Here is an 18,127-nt window from a genome sequence, read left to right as displayed (position 1 = left end):
ACGGTACAGCAGAATGCGTAGGCTTTGTGACTTGATTACAAATCAAACAATCAACAAAAAAAAAAAAATTAATCTATCTAAATATAAATTGCTATTTCATGGTTTAATTCTAGAACATAACTTTAAGAGGAGTTGTCTTTGTGTAATCAAGTATTAACTGTTATTTATTTAAAGTAGCTACATTTGTTAACATTTTATGTGAAAAACTTTAAGGTTGTTCTTTATGCACACGTATAGGAGATATCCTGAGAGATAAAGCCTAAATTCGGGTTGATTTAGCATGGAAAAGAAAACAACATTTTGAAATTTTACCCGATAGCAAACAATTAATGAATAACCTTAAACCCAGCACAAAAGGTAGTCTAAAAATTATCTCAGTATCTACTTAAGTTTTCACATTATTTTACATAATAGTAAATAAATGTCTATGTACTACATCAATGTGAAATTTCATAGCTTAATGTTTGAATCCACTTTAATAATCATTTTGTTAAATTCTCTTGAAAATGATTTAGGTGGATCGCCCTTTAATTACATGGGCGGTCAAAGGCAGGAGATCCGAAAAATAAAAAGGATGATGTCATATTAAATGATGCTCAGGAACCTCCGAAAAAAAGACTTGTACTTTACTTTTATTTTGAGAGAGAATACGTTTTTTTGTAGGTGCATATCTTCATTTATAAATGTCTTATATGAATTCTAGGCTTCCTGGTTGCATCATAATAGTCATTTTAATTCTGGAAAACTTACTGATGATAAAGGAGAACTATTTTTACATCAGTATGTAATAATTATGATTATTAATGGTAATGATATGAGTGTAAGTGTATATCATGTTAAAATTGACTACATTCTCGGCGAAAACGTTGTCTTTCGTTAAAGTTGTTACTCAATAGTTAGCACTTTTAACAACTTACACGTAAACGTTTAAATACTTCTCAAAATCTACTCTATTTCCCAAACTATACTTCTATATTTGAAACTTTTACCGCGTTTTACTTTGGCAACGGGGGAATAGCCCAGTGCTTTCATATAGCTGAAAGTTCAGATAAATCCTCCAATGAATTAGTCAAAATCACTAATGTCATCAAATAATAAGTAAATACGAATGTATCATTAGGAAAGAGGGGATTGAAGAAACTATAACAGGATGTTTATCTTCTCTTTCTATAGGCCTCTAAGGTATTGTTTGTTTGTATTTAAGCACAAAGCTACACAATGGGCTATCGGTGCTCTGCCCGCTACGGGTAGCGATGCCCGGTTTCTACCGTTGTAATTCCGCATATATACCGCTGAGCCACTGGGAAGGAGGGGGGGGGTGCTTCTAAAGTAGCTTAAAATAATGCTGAATTAAGTGATTCAGAAGGAAAATTTCTTAAAATAACTTTCACGGCAATATTAAAATAGTAATGAATTAAAAATGGTTCGTTTTAACGTATTAGCATGAATTGTTTCAAGTAATCATACAAGTCTTATTTACTTATTTATCTGTTAAGAAAAATTTATTTATTTAGAACTAGAAAGCGAAGCACATAAAATAGAATTCATGAAGCATGTAAGGATAATTTATCAGTTATTCAAGACGTTTACAGCGAAAGTTATAGACAAGTCTTGTAAAAGAGAAAGAATAGATATGCTAATATGCGACTTTGAAAAGAAAATGAAGCGTTTTCATGCCATTTGAATAACTTTATTAATAGTTTTGTAATTAGTATATTTGTGCTCATTGGTACTTATTAAGTCATGAAAAGCAAAGTGCTTGTGGTACTGATTGCAGTTTTCTGTTATCGAAGCCTTCTGGTGGGTTGAACAAATTAATGGAAACCTTTCTTGAAATATGCAGCTCTCAAAATGAAAACATATGTCAGAACAATCTGTGTGTAACTTGGATGGTAACTTGGATCAGTGTATAAGCATCATTTAAGAATTATAATTGTCTGTTTGTTATGGATTTCGCGCAAAGCTACACGAGGGCCGTCTTTAATATTGAATTGATAGACAAAAGGTTTATTTGTTATAGATTTCGCGCAAAGCTACACGAGGGCTATCTGCGCTAGCCGTCCCTAATTTAGAGGGAAGGCAGCTAGTCATCACCACCCACCGCCATTTCTTGGGCTACTCTTTTACCAACGAATAGTGGGATTGACCGTCACATTATAACGCCCCCACGGCTGAAAGGGCGAGCATGTTTGGTGTGACGGGGGCGAATTATAAATTGCCTATCTAGATATAAGTTGATATTCCTTGTTTTGGTTGAATTTTAGAAGAAAAAACTTTCAGTAAGATTTGTTTTTATACAATCATATTTGCTTAGAACAATTTCAGGTTTCTAAATATATATATATACATCTATGTATGAGCATCCAACTTGAAAATATTTTAACATGGAGCCCACATCTTGTCCTCTTTTTTTGTACAGTATTAGGCTTAACTAAATATTTAATTATTCTTATATCAAAAGAGATCAATCCATGCCAACAATTTTAAAAACAAACTATTAAACTTCCTGAATTATCATAAACTAAAAATAGCAGCTTAATACGTGAAAACAGTCGGCACTTTGTATTACGACATTAACATTAAAATGCGAGGTAGATTACGTCGGGAATGTTCAACTCAGATTTTGTTTCTTCAGATTTAATTGATTGCTACGTTAAATTTTCTAAAGGATTATCATAATCTAGCCTCACCTATAGTTTACATTTAAGTGTAAACTATAGTTTCAAACAATACTTACTATGTAGACGTAAAGACAAGTAGGACCATAACCATCGGATAGGCGGCCAGCTGTCTCTAGAACTGTTCTCAGCCTCGTCAGTTTGCTCCAATTCTCCTATGGAGTAAGAGGATATTCGAAAGACTCATTAGTAACACTAGAATATCGTAAAACGCTCCATTGCTACGACAGACATTAATTGATATACGTAGCTAGTACCTTTATATTTACTAACTCTTGTTTTCCTTCCATCTGTGTATTTTTTTTCTTGGTAAATATTTTGTGTTTATGACTTTACACTTACAGAGAATAACAGAATAAACCCAATAGTAGTTCAGCAATGATTTGTTTCTGTTTTGGTTAGAGGGTTTCTTCATGGAAACGTCAAGATTCTTAAGAACATACATTTAATTACAGGGTGGGGCAAAAGTGTTTAAACCGTCGATGCTATTCAGATGGTACTAAAATATCACAAGGACAATTCAAAACCAATTTAATTGTTGATTATTTCAAAATAAGAAGTCAAATATAAATTATGTTCTAAATAAAACAACTCTACAGTTCCATGCTGTACAAAGCCCACACTCTGAAGTTAACATGCACAAAAAAAAAGAATAAAAAATTGTACTGTACACCAAAATTCTAAGTATTAACGTAAATCATCTAGTTTTAATAACGGGAAAGTAGCCTAAGGAAAAAAAAACCTAAACATATTTAAAGAATATATGTGTGTTTATGTGCATATATGTTAATGTTTAACAGCTATTTCACATATACGTGTGAACTGGATGCAAAACAAAACTTTTACAAGTTCACACATGTACTCGCCAGCTGAAAAATGTATTGTTTGTAATCTCTCTGTGTAGTTCCTATCATATCTTTTTTTCCGAAGTTTTTCGGCATTCTCTTACACAAAGAACTACGTAGATAGCAAGTGAAGAAAGACGGGTGCATGACGAAGAAGAAAGCTTTCGTAACGAACACAAAAGACTGTAGATATAATGTACTTTTAGTCACGTAATCTTGCCTGCTTGTTCAAGTACATTCTGCTCAATTCTTTCGTTCTCTTCTCGTTTTCTGACTATTCTAAAAAAATAAAACTTTGAATATATCACATGTTAAGAGTTTGTTAGTTTTTTTTTTTCTGCCGTAGAATGTGTTTTATTTTATTTTACTTAAAAGCGCTGGTTGATAACTTGAAGAAGATTTTTCAAACACGCAATATAATGTGTATCATTGATCAACCACTTAGCAAAAGTTGCACCCTTGATATCTGGAAGCTTCTGGTGCATACGAGTTTAGTTGGTTCCCACCAGCCTTATATCTGTGTCCATGAACGATAAACAGTATATATATATATAATTACACTTGTCAATGAAGTATTCTCCAAGTTCATTTGTTTCTTTGTTTGTCGTTAAGCGCAAAGCTACACAATGGGCTACCTGTGCTTTGCCCTCCACGGGTATCGAAACGAGATTTTAGCGTCATAAGCCATTGGACTTACCGCTGAACAACAAGTTCATGAAAATGATTTCAACGTAACTGGGAGTAATTGTGATGCCCAGCGGTCTTATGAAATGAGCAGTTTTTAAAAAACCTGAAGTAACGTGAAAGTAAAACAGTTATTTATTCACACTCAGTGACAGACAGACAGAGAGATATAGTGGCTATGTTTAAGGTTCGCCAGTGTATGTTTGTATCTAAGTTAATTTCAGCTCTGCTAGTATCGTTGATGTCTTACGTTCAATTTATCCTTATAACTCATTCATTTCATTGCTATAACTGTGAGTCTTCTTATCGTATAAGCCCCCCTTGGATACAGATGTTCGCCTGAAATGAATTTAAAGGAAGATACGTGATTTTGAATGACTCTAATGTATTACAACATCTTAAATACTTCAGGTATACGCTATAAACTACACATATTTTCATAAAATGTGCATTGAAGTTAGTTCATTCATATATGTATTTCAATAGAGCTTATAAGAGTTCGGAATTGCTGAGAAAATCCACATCTAATCTAAAAATAATTCGCACTCCAAAGATTAACAGTGGTGGATGTTCTTCTCTGGAATACGTGTCATTTTGCATGCAACTACATTTGTTATAATTATTAAATACGCTGCCTTATCAATCGCATCAAGAGATATATAGTGATAAATGGAGGAAGGAGGAGGTTTTAGTTCACAATCCTAAAACAATATAGCACTACCTTTGGTGAGAATAAGTGCTGTTATTATGCTGATATTGTTTTAGAATGTGTTTCAATAAGCGCTGTTATTATGCTGATATTGTTCTAGAATGTGTTTCAATAAGTGCTGTTATTATGCTGATATTGTTCTAGAATGTGTTTCAATAAGTACTGTGATTATGCTGATATTGTTCTAGAATGTGTTTCAATAAGTGCTGATATTGTTCTAGAATGTGTTTCAATAAGTGCTAATATTGTTCTAGAATGTGTTTCAATAAATACTGTGATTATGCTGATATTGTTCTAGAATGTGTTTCAATAAGTGCTTGGTTCAAAGTTTTCAATGTTGTTTCATAGACTGGGTCAGTTGATAATGCCCGGAAGAATATAGTCTAACTTGTCAAATAGTCCTAAATATGTTCTTCATGGATCAAATTTAGGTGAGTTAGTTCAAGATTTTCCAATAGTGTGTGTGGCTTGTAGATACTTTGGGAAAGGGACAGCATGATTAACTGATGGAAGAAAACATTGGCCTCTTAGGCAAAAAATAATCTACACTCACATCCCAGAAAACAAACAAACAAAAAACAATTAACATGTCATGTTTCTTTTCCATTCATTATTGCCAGTTCAAGTTTTTCCCTTTGCTTCGTCCTAACTACACTGTTTCTTTCGAATCTTCATCATCATCGTATTGAGGATCCTTTTTTTTTACTCTTTATCAACGGCTTATCAAGTCCAGAATTCCTACCAAAATAAAGAGTGATAAGCTAAAAATATGCTTTAATCTATTGAGGCATGGGATTTCTTGAGTCATGATTAAATAATATGAAAGTGTTAAGAATGTGAAATATAACAATTAAAGTACATAAAGTGTGTCACACAGCCGGGAATGTCTAAAATAATCATCGTACGTGTAAATGTAATGATGTAGACAGCTTAGTTAAGAGGTTTTGTGTTAAGATCACACAGGTTTCTATGAATCGGCTTCAACCATCGTTGAGCTGAAGCTATGGGGCCATTCAATCTGTAATAAGAAAATTAAAGAGTAAATTAAACAACCAAAATCGTATATTCCCACAATACTGAATAATTTGACAAGGAATCGTAACACAAAATTGAATGGCTGACCTATTTGAAAAAAAAAAATACTAATTCAGAATCAGTAAATAATCGTTAAAATTATTTCATTAACTAAACAAGGCCCTAACAAATGAAGGTTCAACTAAACTTTAAAATTTGTTCAAAAAGATCATACCAGAAATATATCAAATTAAGAAAAATCCATATAATCTTAGGTCAAATATAAAAACTAGTAGAACAGAAATGACCTAACGCTGGGGCAAAAAAATCATATCTATAAAAACTATTGATAAAACAGCTAATCAACTAAAACAAGCAGATAATTGTATAGTGTCAAATATTTAGTAACTAGTATGTATACAGTAATGAAACAAATAAACATAACAAAACATATTTTGATCACAGTTTACTATAAAAAATTGCAAGAAAATGCGAATATACGTTAATGCCCAAATATCATACATTGACATTTATTATCTATCACTTGATCTTATTCAATTCGTAGTTTGATGCATCAGTACCACAATTCAAAAAAATAACTGATGTTTTATGGGCCTAGTGTCATAACGAATTTTCTAGGCTACACTACGAAAGCAGGCCCTACATCAGTGCTGAACACATTATTTCAATGTCATATGTATAGCGAAAACAGCAAATTATGAATTCCTAACTCGTTTCTAACTGTCTGGGGGGCAAAGTTCGTCAAAAGACTTAAAAACTTTTAGAGAACGTTTCTCCACAAATTTTGAATCACAACTCACTCGTATATGTTTTAAACTAACTAAATATGAGTCACGTTATTTAATGAGTTATGTATGGCAATATTAATAATGTTAATTAAGCCACGATAAATGCCAAGACAGTCATAATAAAATGCCTCAACACAAAGATTACAACTTACAATTGAATAACTTTGCACATATCAATTTAATAAGTCATGTTCTAATACGTGTTACGTCATATGACAAAACTTGTTTTTATCATAAGTTAAACTTTGACCTTGAGCTGACAGATGAAATTTACCAACAGTATAATAGTGGAGTAAAACATTTTTTTTAACACATTGTGTTTTAATCTCTATATATATGTCTCGACAATTATATAATGCAAATTAAGCCTAAAACAGAAGGTAAGAGTTAAATTTATATCACGTTGTTTATACCCTAACAATAGCCATTTAGTGGTTGTTGCTGTAATTTTCAGTGGATCAGCGGTAAGTCCACGGGCTTACAATGCTAACATCTAGGGTTCGATTCAGCGAGGCGGAGAAAGTGCACATAGCCTATTATGTAGCTCTGTGCTAAAACAAATCAATAATATTTGAGATAATTAGTGACTAAATATCGTGCAATTGCCTATTCAGTTCCCATTTATAGGCATAACCTTGATGCTTCATATCCTTTACATTTATGGTTCGTAAAAATGCTATAAATATTTAATCAATAACTTTAATGAAGACTGTACTAATAAGTCTTCCACCTCATCACTATAAGCACAACTTAGTAAACTACTACTGATAACAAGGTCAAAGTCCCCTGCACTCAAACCACAGTTTTAGTGCTACTCCTGCCACCTCTGTAGTGGAATATATAATATATTTTAAAGGTTTGTCAAAATGATACTGAATAATAATTACTGTTGCAATATTCAAAAATTTTTATAGCTAAAGAAAGCACTACATACTTTTGTACCAACGTTTTTGTTGCAGTTTCGATATGAAAAACATTTTAACGTGTACTCACTCTCTGTATGCTCAGTATTATCACCATTGATTAGAGCAATGTATATTCAGTGAAAAAAATATGTCTTTTGTAACGGGTACGTGATGGAAAATATGTTTTCTGTATAATATTCCCATATCAGCAACAATTTTAAATACAACAATACAAGTTACTTGCTCATTTTTTAGGTCTTCTTTTGTTTGTTAAATGTAAAGAATTGTTAGTCAGTATAGATAAACAATAAAGAGTAATGCGAAATTTCAGTTGTTTGACACGTTAGGTAACGTCCGCGCCCTTTGCGCGTGCGTGAATCCACGGTTGATTGGTGAAGCCTGAATAACACATGAGCTGACCAAGATGAAAGAGTTTTATTGATTTTTAAAGCCGGGGGAGGAGAGATGATGCAGCAAGAGATTGTAAGAGATGCATGGATATTTTACAAAAAACAGACTAGTCTAGGGCTGCCAGTATCGATTTTTAATTTAAAGTTGCTGAGCTTTGTCCTGGATGAGTAAGACCAGGCTGTTGAGGAAATCGCCATTTTGGTAGAGCTAAGGGGTCGCCTTAAAATTGTGTATTCAACTAAAAATTTTATTCTGAATGTTTAACTGTTTTTATTGAGAAATAATAGCTGAAGCAAAATGTTTTGCTAGCTTATCATTTCAAATACCACTTACATAGGAATAAGACTATTTTTGAAACAGAATTTCAACGTATATCGTACTGATTCTATGTTTGGTCCGCACGCATGGAGCTTGAAAAACGAAAACAGAGAAATTAAAGTCACAAAAAACAAAACTACGTTCTTGTTTCGAACTCATATTCTATAAAATATCGTTCACAAGTATATCTGAAGTTAATAATCTGAGGACAATATAACACGCACGACTTTCAAGAATCTGTTATAATCTAGAAATAACAATGATTTGAAATAATTATATTTTGTAAATAAATATTTCGTGGATACTTTTGTTTTAGTTTTTAAATTTGATAATTACACACTTTAAATAGAGATGTCTCATACTGAATTTTGCATCAGGAATATTTTCTCAATCGTTTTTTTTTATTCTCTGCAAATAATAAAATAGTTATATAATTCAAAGTGTTTCAGCATGACTGCTATTGATTTTTTTCTAAATACCTATGTATTCGGGTGTTAGAGTCTAGAAATCAATCTACTTCAGCAATAGGTCAGTTTGTGTATTGAGACTATCGTAAAATATATTATAATGGCCAGCTATCTGTAGAGGTTAATATACAGGAAATAATGCTGAAAACACATGCATATTTGACTGCGCATTGGATCTGTAGTAGAACGTTGTGGAGCAGACAAGTGTATCAATAGTTGTTTGAAAATATTGATGTAATCAAGCATACGCGAGAATTTCATAGTACTGAAGGTTGTGTGCTGCGATCAGCGATTGTATATAGTAATCATTATAAAGAAAATTGTGTGTGTGTGTGTGAATGCTATTGTGAAGGAGGATTACTGTGGGGAGTAGTGTGAAGGATATTGTTTATGTAATTAACAGAAAAACAATTGTGTGAAGACGGTTATAACACTAGAAACAACCGTAAAGGAAATTGTGTGTGAATGCTAGTTTCGAGGACTGATAGCTGCCATGATGTATGAGAAGCTTTATTTGGAACTAGAGAGAAGAAGACAGTAGGTGAGAGGTAATGCAAAGGTTAGATTCGACGACTGATAGCTGCCATGACGTAGGAGAAGCTTTATTTGGAGCTAGATGGAAGGAGATGGTGTGTGTGTGTGTGTGTGAGGTAATGTAAAGGCTAGTTTCGAGGACTGATAGCTGTCACCGTAATGTATGAGAAGCTGTGTTTGAATCTAGAGAGAAGGAAATGGTTAGTGCGATGAGTAAAGGCTAGAAAAGAGAAAGTTATATATGCAGATTCGTGTGTTAATGGTGATGGTTGAGTGAAGAGTGAAAGCAAAGAAGTTTGCACATGGACTCTAAAATAACATATATTTTTAGTGAATGCGAGTTAAGTAAAAATGTCAACGTAAAGGAGAAGATTATAGAGTCTATTTGGGAAATAAATTGTGCTTAAACATCGCTGTATATAAAGTTGATTGAGGATAGCAGTGCAGAGGAGAAAAAGTACGGCGAAGGATATCTGAGAAAAGTAGTATCTAGATGCTTTTTTGCAAAGATAGTTGGTTAGGATAGACTGGAGTAAACTCTGCAACGTTTCAACACTGCATAGAAGGTTGCTTGTGTGGAACAGTGTGAAGGAGCTTATATGTGGGAAAACTGTGGTGGAGAAGGCTCTTTGAAAAGCTGATGTGAAGAAGGTTGAATGTTAAGTGTGTAGTGTAAAATAAATTGTGCTTGGAGGTAATGTGTATGCAAGGAAATTAATTTCTAGGTGGCCGTGAGTGTTAAGAATGTGGAAACTATTGTGTGAACGAAGGTGTTGCGTGGGAAACAGAGTTTGGATAATAGTATTGTGATATTCGATGTTGATGAATGAGAGCATAAGTAAGCATAATCAAAGGTGAGTGACTGCTAAGATAAAAGTGAAATAATGCCCGTGGCCATGTGATGAAAATATAGCGAAAGACAGAACAGATACACTGGATCCGAAAAAACACTAAGTTAACTATATTTACAAATGGATTTCAAACGAGACCCAAAACTAGAGCGCTTTCGAATAGTTCTGTATCCTTCTTCTTTTTTCTCCTTCAGAAGAATAGTGAACTATTCGAAAGCGATCGAGTTTTGGGTCTCGTTTGAACAATATTTCACATTTTATAGACATGCCACGTTCCAGCTCTCTAAAGGCAAGTCCAAGTTAGTATCAAGTTGCTTTTCTAGTAGTTTAGTCCAGTTTCTTCCAAACGTAATTAGTTTGTGCTTGACTGATTAAAAAGTTAGCACACATGATCACATGATTGTTATATGTGACTGTGACTAGACAGCTCTGAACTGGTCTGTTCAACAAAATGTCTGAGCCTCCACTAAACTTGTTGTTCGAACAAAATTAGAATAATATATATTCGCAGCATATACTACAAAACATTACCCTTTCTAGATCGCACTAGCCTGAGACTAGTTAAAGGTCAACGACTCTCTGTCTTCCAATGTGAATGTCGAATCAGCAAGTAGAATAAAGAAAGTTATGTGTGTGTGTGTGAAAAGAGTAGTGAATGAAATATTCCGTTTTCAGTGCAATGCGGAGGCTAAATTATATTTGTTAAGAGTATCGGATATTCAGAAGGTGTTTATTTTTTATTGTAAAATAGGTGGTGTGCTTAAGTTATTGAAAGAACTTCATGTTTAGAGGTTAGTGAATGTGGTTAAGTGTGTAAGCTACTAAAGAGTGTAGGGTCAATTTGTAGGCTTATGCTTAAAGACTAGTGCAAATAAGGTTGGTAGAGGATGAAAATATTGTAGAATGTTTTGTGTGGAGGCCAGTGTAGATGTTAATGTCTAGGAAAACGTAGCTGTACTTAGTCCTTAGTAAACCGTGGGGTTGGGGAGCGAGGGAGAATGTTATGAGCCTAGCGTGATGGAATTTGTGTATGTGTGCGTAATAGTGTAAGAGAAGTCGTGTGCAAAATCTAATTATGAAGGTAGTCGTTTGTGTAATTTAGTATCTAGAAGGAAGGTCTTATGTTGTAGTTAGTGTCTAGGAAGCTATGAATGGCGACTTCTGTGAAGGAAGTTGTGTGGAAGTTAGTAGTGTTTAAAAGGTTGCATAGAGGCTTTACCAATGAAAGCACTTTTGAAAGAGAGCTGGCGTGTGAGAAGATGTGTGTAGAGGTTGCACTGAAGAAGATTACATCTAAAGGTTATTGTATAAGAAGCCATGTGTGTAGAATATGGGATGTAGGAGCCTGCACGAGCTTGAACTTATTTTTGGGTATGGGTATAGTAAAGGTTATTGTATAGGAAGCCATGTGTGTAAAATATGGGATGTAGGAGCCTGTACGAGCTTGAACTTATTTTTGGGGATTGGTATATTTATAACTAAGTTGTGTGTGTGAACTCATAGTGTGGTATATTGAAAAGCGAGTTGTAAAGAAATTCGTACATGACAAATTAAGACAGTGTGTAAGAAAGGATGATATTCGTACATGACAAATTAAGACAGTGTGTAAAAATCATCCTTTTACACACTGTCTTAATTTGTCATGTACGAATATCATCCAAATCCCTTTCTCTGTAGCAGATTGTTTTAAAGAGGAGGAGGAGGAATGCATCTTTATAAGTTGTTAACGAGGTCAATTCGATGTGGGTAATTTTAACATATATTTGTCTAGTTTGTGTACTTATTGAAGCGAATCTGTATGAAGGTTAATCCAATCGTGTCCAGCATGGCTAAATAAAGTTTTGGGTATGTAGACAGAGGTAACAGTGAACTAACCCTAAATGGTAGTGATTAAAATATTTTAGAAGCTAAAAGTAGAGGGGTCGACTTATCATTTTGGGTGTCACAATGGTAACAGATAACGATAATTGGTTCATAATACATTTATAAAGAAGAACGAACACTAAGTGAGTGATTGAAGTAACAAGTAAATATTACTTTGTGAAACACGATGAATTTAGATAGAACACGAATACCAAACATGTAAGTATAACATGATACATCTATTTCGTGAAGGTGAGACATGGATCTCTTTACTTCCTATTAGCTGAGAACTCTATTTAAACATCCAATTTGTATATATTAAGAAAGGGACTTGTCATATGAACGAGGTGTTACAAGAAGTATAGTCGTAAAGAAATGCACGCCTAATATTATACAGTTAGAATCTAAAGGCATGAATGACTAAGGAGGAAAAGTGGGTCTCTTACGTGGAATAACATGTATGGGTGACTAAAATAGGACAGAAGATTATTCTTGTTTTTTTTTAAATGCGAACTAATGGATAGTTATAATGGTATAGTAGGCTAATAATGGTTGGAGACGGCTTGAATGGGTAATGAGAAAAAACTTTAATATAAGTTTAACATAACAGCAAATGTACAACGTTTCGACAAGGTTTTGTCATCATCAGGTATAGTAGGTTCATCTACACGTGAACAAAGGAGCGGTTAAGGAGGGTTTACATGTTCATTAACATACGAGTAAATAATTAACTATCATGTAATGTGAATTATCAATATGTACAGGTAAATGAGTGATTACGGTGGTTTCGTAGGTTTATTAAATACCTGTGCTTGAAAAATAAATTAATTAATATGTGAGCAAAATTGCTTAAACTGTAGCTACACGCTCATTAAATAGCATGCAGCAAGATAATGAGTGTATGAGTTTTAAGTTCATGGATAGCTGAGAATTAGGTAATTATTTATGATAAGATTGTACTTTTATTATTATGTCCCTATTGATTTATTAACGTGTGAATAAGCTAGCTACAATTTGAAAGATATAAGCCTCTGGGCCTATAAAAATATATATACTCTCAATCTAAAACAAAAGTGTTAAACGCTGGTCTATTTAGAGCAATGGTGGTCAAATTCCACTATTTTATGGTCTGCCTAAAACTTATGAAATAGAGTTTCTTCTGCGCCCCTGGTTCAAATGTCTGTTCCCCTATTTATGTTTTGTCAAACATATTGTAGAAATTTAAATACCTTTAATTTTCTACTCAGTTTTTTATGTTAAAACATTCTGCATTAATGGTCATTAGCCTTTTCACGTTTATTTTTCTTTCTCTAGTTGTGGAAGCAGCTGAGTTCAAAGTTTAAATTAGATATCAATTTAGGTTCCCGTTCTTCAAAACGATGATCTTGCTAAAGTTTTGTTTGAAAGCAACCGTTTTGTCAGTGGCACAGCGGTATGTCTGCGGACTTACAACGCTAGAATCAGGGTTTCGATACCCGTGATGGGCAAAGCACAGATAGCCCATTATGTAGCTTTGTGCTTAATTACAAACAAAACTCCTTTGGAGAAAAACAACGTATCAACAACTTCAAGGTGCTGTCATGGTTCTCCTGCTTCTGATTTGATGCAGAAGTATTCATGCAACACACTGAAACTTCTGCTTTGAATTCTTTTGCCAAAGGTGTTAAGTTCTGGAGTAGGTCTGTTGATGTTATTTGTAGTTAACTGCGATGGGGTTGACAGTTCTCCCTTCACAAAACTTGTTAACCCAATTCAACCTTGAACAAGAATGTAATGGCTCATCATTGATCGTTGGTGTTTTGATTGCACCTTCATCAAATTCTATTTTTTATTTCAGGTATATATTTTGATTTTCATCACACAAGTTGTCATAACAAGTCTACCGTTAAAACCTTGTTTGTGTACTAATTCCCGATCAAAATACAGAAAAATATTACTTAATTTTTAAAGCTTATCGGTTACAGTATCTTTTCTAACGCTTTTTTATTTAAAAAAAATATATAATAAAATGTTGAGGTTCCTAACAAACACGCCACCTATAATACATCATTACCTTACCGTATTTTTAGAGTGGCTAAAAGTGAATTAAAATATACTGAGCTCAGCAGGTATACGAGTCACATTTATACCATGTAGCTCTTCACAGTTAAATTTTATCCATTCTACGGATAAATGTTAAAAAGTAGATAACTCGGATGCTGTTTATCAAATTAAGCCTGATAATTGTAACATTCGCTATGTAGATGAAACGGGTCCTTTGTTGCATTTGTTTCTTTGTAATTAAGCACAAAGTTACACAATGGGCTATCTGTGCTCTACCCACCATGGGTATCGAAACCCAGTTTCTAGCGTTGTAAGTCCGTAGACATACCGCTGTGCCACTGGGGGGCCCCTTGTTGTGAACTCATAAAATAAAGGAAGAGGGAATTATAAATTCTGTTTTAAGAAATCGAAAAATAAACTGGGATAATGGTACAACATTACCTCTTATTTTAGCAAACGAGCTTTTTAGGCTGTATGATATTTTTCAAACTCAATGGCACCTCTTGCCAAATACGGGTTAAACAGCAAGGTCAGAGACCCTGCGGTTCAAGCAAATAACAATTTCTAATTTGTAAATGATAACTAGAGAGAACGAAACTAGCCAACTCCACTCACCGCTTATAAAATTACTCTTAATCGTATAGCAATATTGACTTTTACATTTATAACGCTTCCAGTTGAAAGTTCGAAGCATATTCGGACATATGACGAACTCGAACCTTTCGACCTTCTTATCTGCAGCCCTGTTCGCTAACCACTTGGCTAAAGAACCATTATTTAGATCGACGCACTCTCCTTAACGTGTCCTTATTGTCATACGACAGGCCATCTTATGATTATTTTTTCTACATATACTGTGAAATTTACGTTCACTTTTGGCAGCCCTAAAAAAATGACGAGCGGCGATCGTTGAAATCATGAGCAGTTTTTTAACGCTTTTATTTCAGATGGTCTATACCTTAAGTTATTGATAGAGTGAGCTACTAATCTGAACTTGTAGAAAAAAATGAACGATTTTATGGAAACCTACGGTTAGCCTTATTTAAGCAAATGATTAATTATAGTGGTATAGCAGTTTTAATTACGTCTAAGAGAGTGATAGATTATCGTGGTACGGTTGGTTTATTAACATTGAAACAATTAAGTGATTGTGGTGTAATAGTAACTTTAATAATTCGCTAATAAGTGAAGAAAGCTTAAGAAGAAAGAAGTTTTAAACACGTTAGAAAGTGGATGCTTTGTTGCGGAATTGTATGATTATTAATGTGTGAACAAGAAAAAAGATTACAGTGGAACAGCTGTTTTAACAAGTTAAATGTCAGCTCAACAATAGTAATTATGGTAGACTGTAGACTTGTTGAGACGTCAGCAAGAGAGGAATTGTAGTAGACGATAAGTTGATCAAAATGTAAATAGAAACCTTTGTGATGTGATGGCAATTTATTAGAATTTTAATAAACGAAAGCTTGAAGGAGAGGGATAATCTTTTGGTGCCTAAACGGGTGAATATTTTGTGACAACATTGTGCACTTTTATTAAAACTTAAGCAATAATTATTATTATTCATATTAGGTTTATTAACGTGTAAGGAAGAAAAAGTGGGTTTTACTGTTATAGTGGATATAGTATGGTAAGAGCATAATTATGGTGGATTGGTAAATTATTAGTACATGAAAAAACGATCTGTTAATTAGGTATACAAGCGACTATTGAGTGTGAAATATTAGGTTTATTAACGTGTAAGGAAGAAAAAGTGGATTTTACTGTTATAGTGGATATATTATGGTAAGAGCATAATTATGGTGGATTGATAAATTATTAGTACATGAAAAAACGATCTGTTAATTAGGTATACAAGCGACTATTGAGTGTGAAATATTAGGTTTCTTAACTTCTGATCAAATGAGTGCTTGAAGTGGAGTAGTAGGTCTATTAAGTGTGAACAAAAGACATACACACGGCTTTGTTTTGTTTTGTTTCTGAGAAAAGCATCGTTTTTAAAAATCAGTTGTGTCGTATATACTTGTTTTTTTTAATTATTTTGTTCAGTGAATGATCACGACAGTTTACACGAACCTTATACTGATTTAAAAACAGATAATTATTTATTAACCACAGTTGCTTTACTAAATGAATTTGAAATAATATCAAGCTTATTTAGGCATAAGATTAGGTTTGCTAACTACCTAGAAACATAAAGGTATATTTTAGCTAGGTCTGTGCTAATAACCTTACAAATAACATTGTTTAACAGCTGAACTTTTGGCTGCTAGTACTTGTGTTAGCCCAATTGTTTATCTCAGAACTAAAGATTTCTGGACACGCCTAATTTTTTATATGACATAGAAAAAAATTGTGTTAAACGCCAATTGAAAGAAAACAAGTTTGCACATGTCATAAATATAAAACAATATACGATTGTTGTTTGCTTTGAATGTGAAATACATGTAGCTTAACTACAATTATGTTTATACGTCATAAGTAACGTTTTCGTTTAGGTCTTATAATTTCATTTCTAGGTCACTCAATAGATATAACGAGCTTCGTTTCTCTAACAATCAATTCTAAGCTTCTTTCGTGCAACCAATTTGTATAGCAAAGCATGAGTGTGTTACAAACTAGAAATAACCCAGTTATTATGATTCTACGTTGATGAGAATAAATATATTGAATTATGTATTTAATAGATTCCACCAACTTGCTGAAAAGTTGTAAGCTAAAACACATTCTTTATACATTTATCTTTACAAACAGATAAAATTTATACCTTGACAGTTTCAGTTTGATAGCCAACTAATATACGAGTTTTGGATAGTATTTTTCTTCTTTTTATTATTATTATTTGTATTTTACCAAACCGATTTCCTGGCTTCACTGGCTACTTTCCAGCTGTAAACTCCATAAATAAAAAAAACTGAATTATTAAAATTGAGGTTTGATTAAGACAAAAAATCTGAAGGTTGAGCACGTCCCAATGGTTAGTGTGTAGAGCTGTGGATTCGAAATTCCGTGGTTCGCGTTTGTTACCTTTAAAAAAAAAGAATTCGTGCTCTGCCTATTGGGGCCGGGGTGCGTTATAAGTGTGACGGTCAAATCCCACTACTCGATTAAAGTAGTCCATGAGTTGGCGGTGGGTGGTGTTGACTAGCTGCCTTCTATCTCGTCTATTACCTCAAAATTAGGGACAGCTAACGTTGATAGTCCTCGAGTACATCATTATTAAGAAAACAATTAAACAATAAAAGACATTTCAAGCATGATACATTAACTAAATTAAGATGACCAAAACATATTTTATTCATTTTAAAAAGTATCGCTCCTTAAAGAACCCAAGAACCGAACGTCTGGTTTACCAAAACGGGTTCAAGGCATCAATTTTCATATGTTAAAAACTTTACACCTTAACAGATTTTAGTTAAAATTCAAAGAAGCGAAAAACCAAAAGACAAAATATTTTCTAGAAAATAATACATTATTCCTATTATTAAAACTCCAAAAGGAGTATGATTTACCTGAGAAAAAATTGCCTACATAAGAGAGGACAACTTTTATAATTTTGGAAGTGGTTTCAGTGGAGATAGATGTTTCTTCGAAATATATATTTCCACAAGCTATGCATTTTGAAACATTGTATGCATTGTAATTATAGAAAATATATACATTTAAGAAGTTCTCACCGGTAATATCTTAACATATATTTTCTTGCTACATGCTACGTGTTAAGAGTTTTTTACCTACAGTATAGAAAAATACTTTTCTTTAAAATTTTGTTAGATGTTTATTAGCTCAAAATCTGTAAGTTTATCCTCTGAAAAGAACAACTTTTAATCTATTTTCAACAACCTTTGTTATTTATTGTTGGATGCAATTAGCAACAACTAAAGCACTTAGAAGATGTACTGTGTTAAGTAGATAACAACTAAAGCACTTAGAAGATGTACTGTGTTAAGTAGATAACAACTAAAGCACTTAGAAGATGTACTGTGTTAAGTAGAT

At 33.2% G+C, this 18,127-nt stretch overlaps 1 long non-coding RNA gene across 2 annotated transcripts in view; it reads right to left on the bottom strand.

The window, feature by feature from the left end:
* LOC111085522 overlaps positions 1–18,127 on the bottom strand; it is a 44,757-nt gene that overhangs the window by 23,663 nt on the left and 2,967 nt on the right. For both annotated transcript variants that reach the window (XR_002610346.1, XR_002610347.1), the window contains exon 2: positions 2,738–2,833. This is a non-coding gene — a long non-coding RNA (uncharacterized LOC111085522). The remainder of the gene's footprint in view (positions 1–2,737; positions 2,834–18,127) is intronic.

Source organism: Limulus polyphemus, unplaced genomic scaffold (genome assembly GCF_000517525.1).
Source record: "Limulus polyphemus unplaced genomic scaffold, Limulus_polyphemus-2.1.2 Scaffold442, whole genome shotgun sequence".
NCBI classification, from domain to species: Eukaryota; Metazoa; Arthropoda; class Merostomata; order Xiphosura; family Limulidae; genus Limulus; species Limulus polyphemus.
The sequence above is the reverse complement of the archived record's forward strand: the minus strand, read 5'-3'. Positions and strand labels throughout refer to the sequence as shown.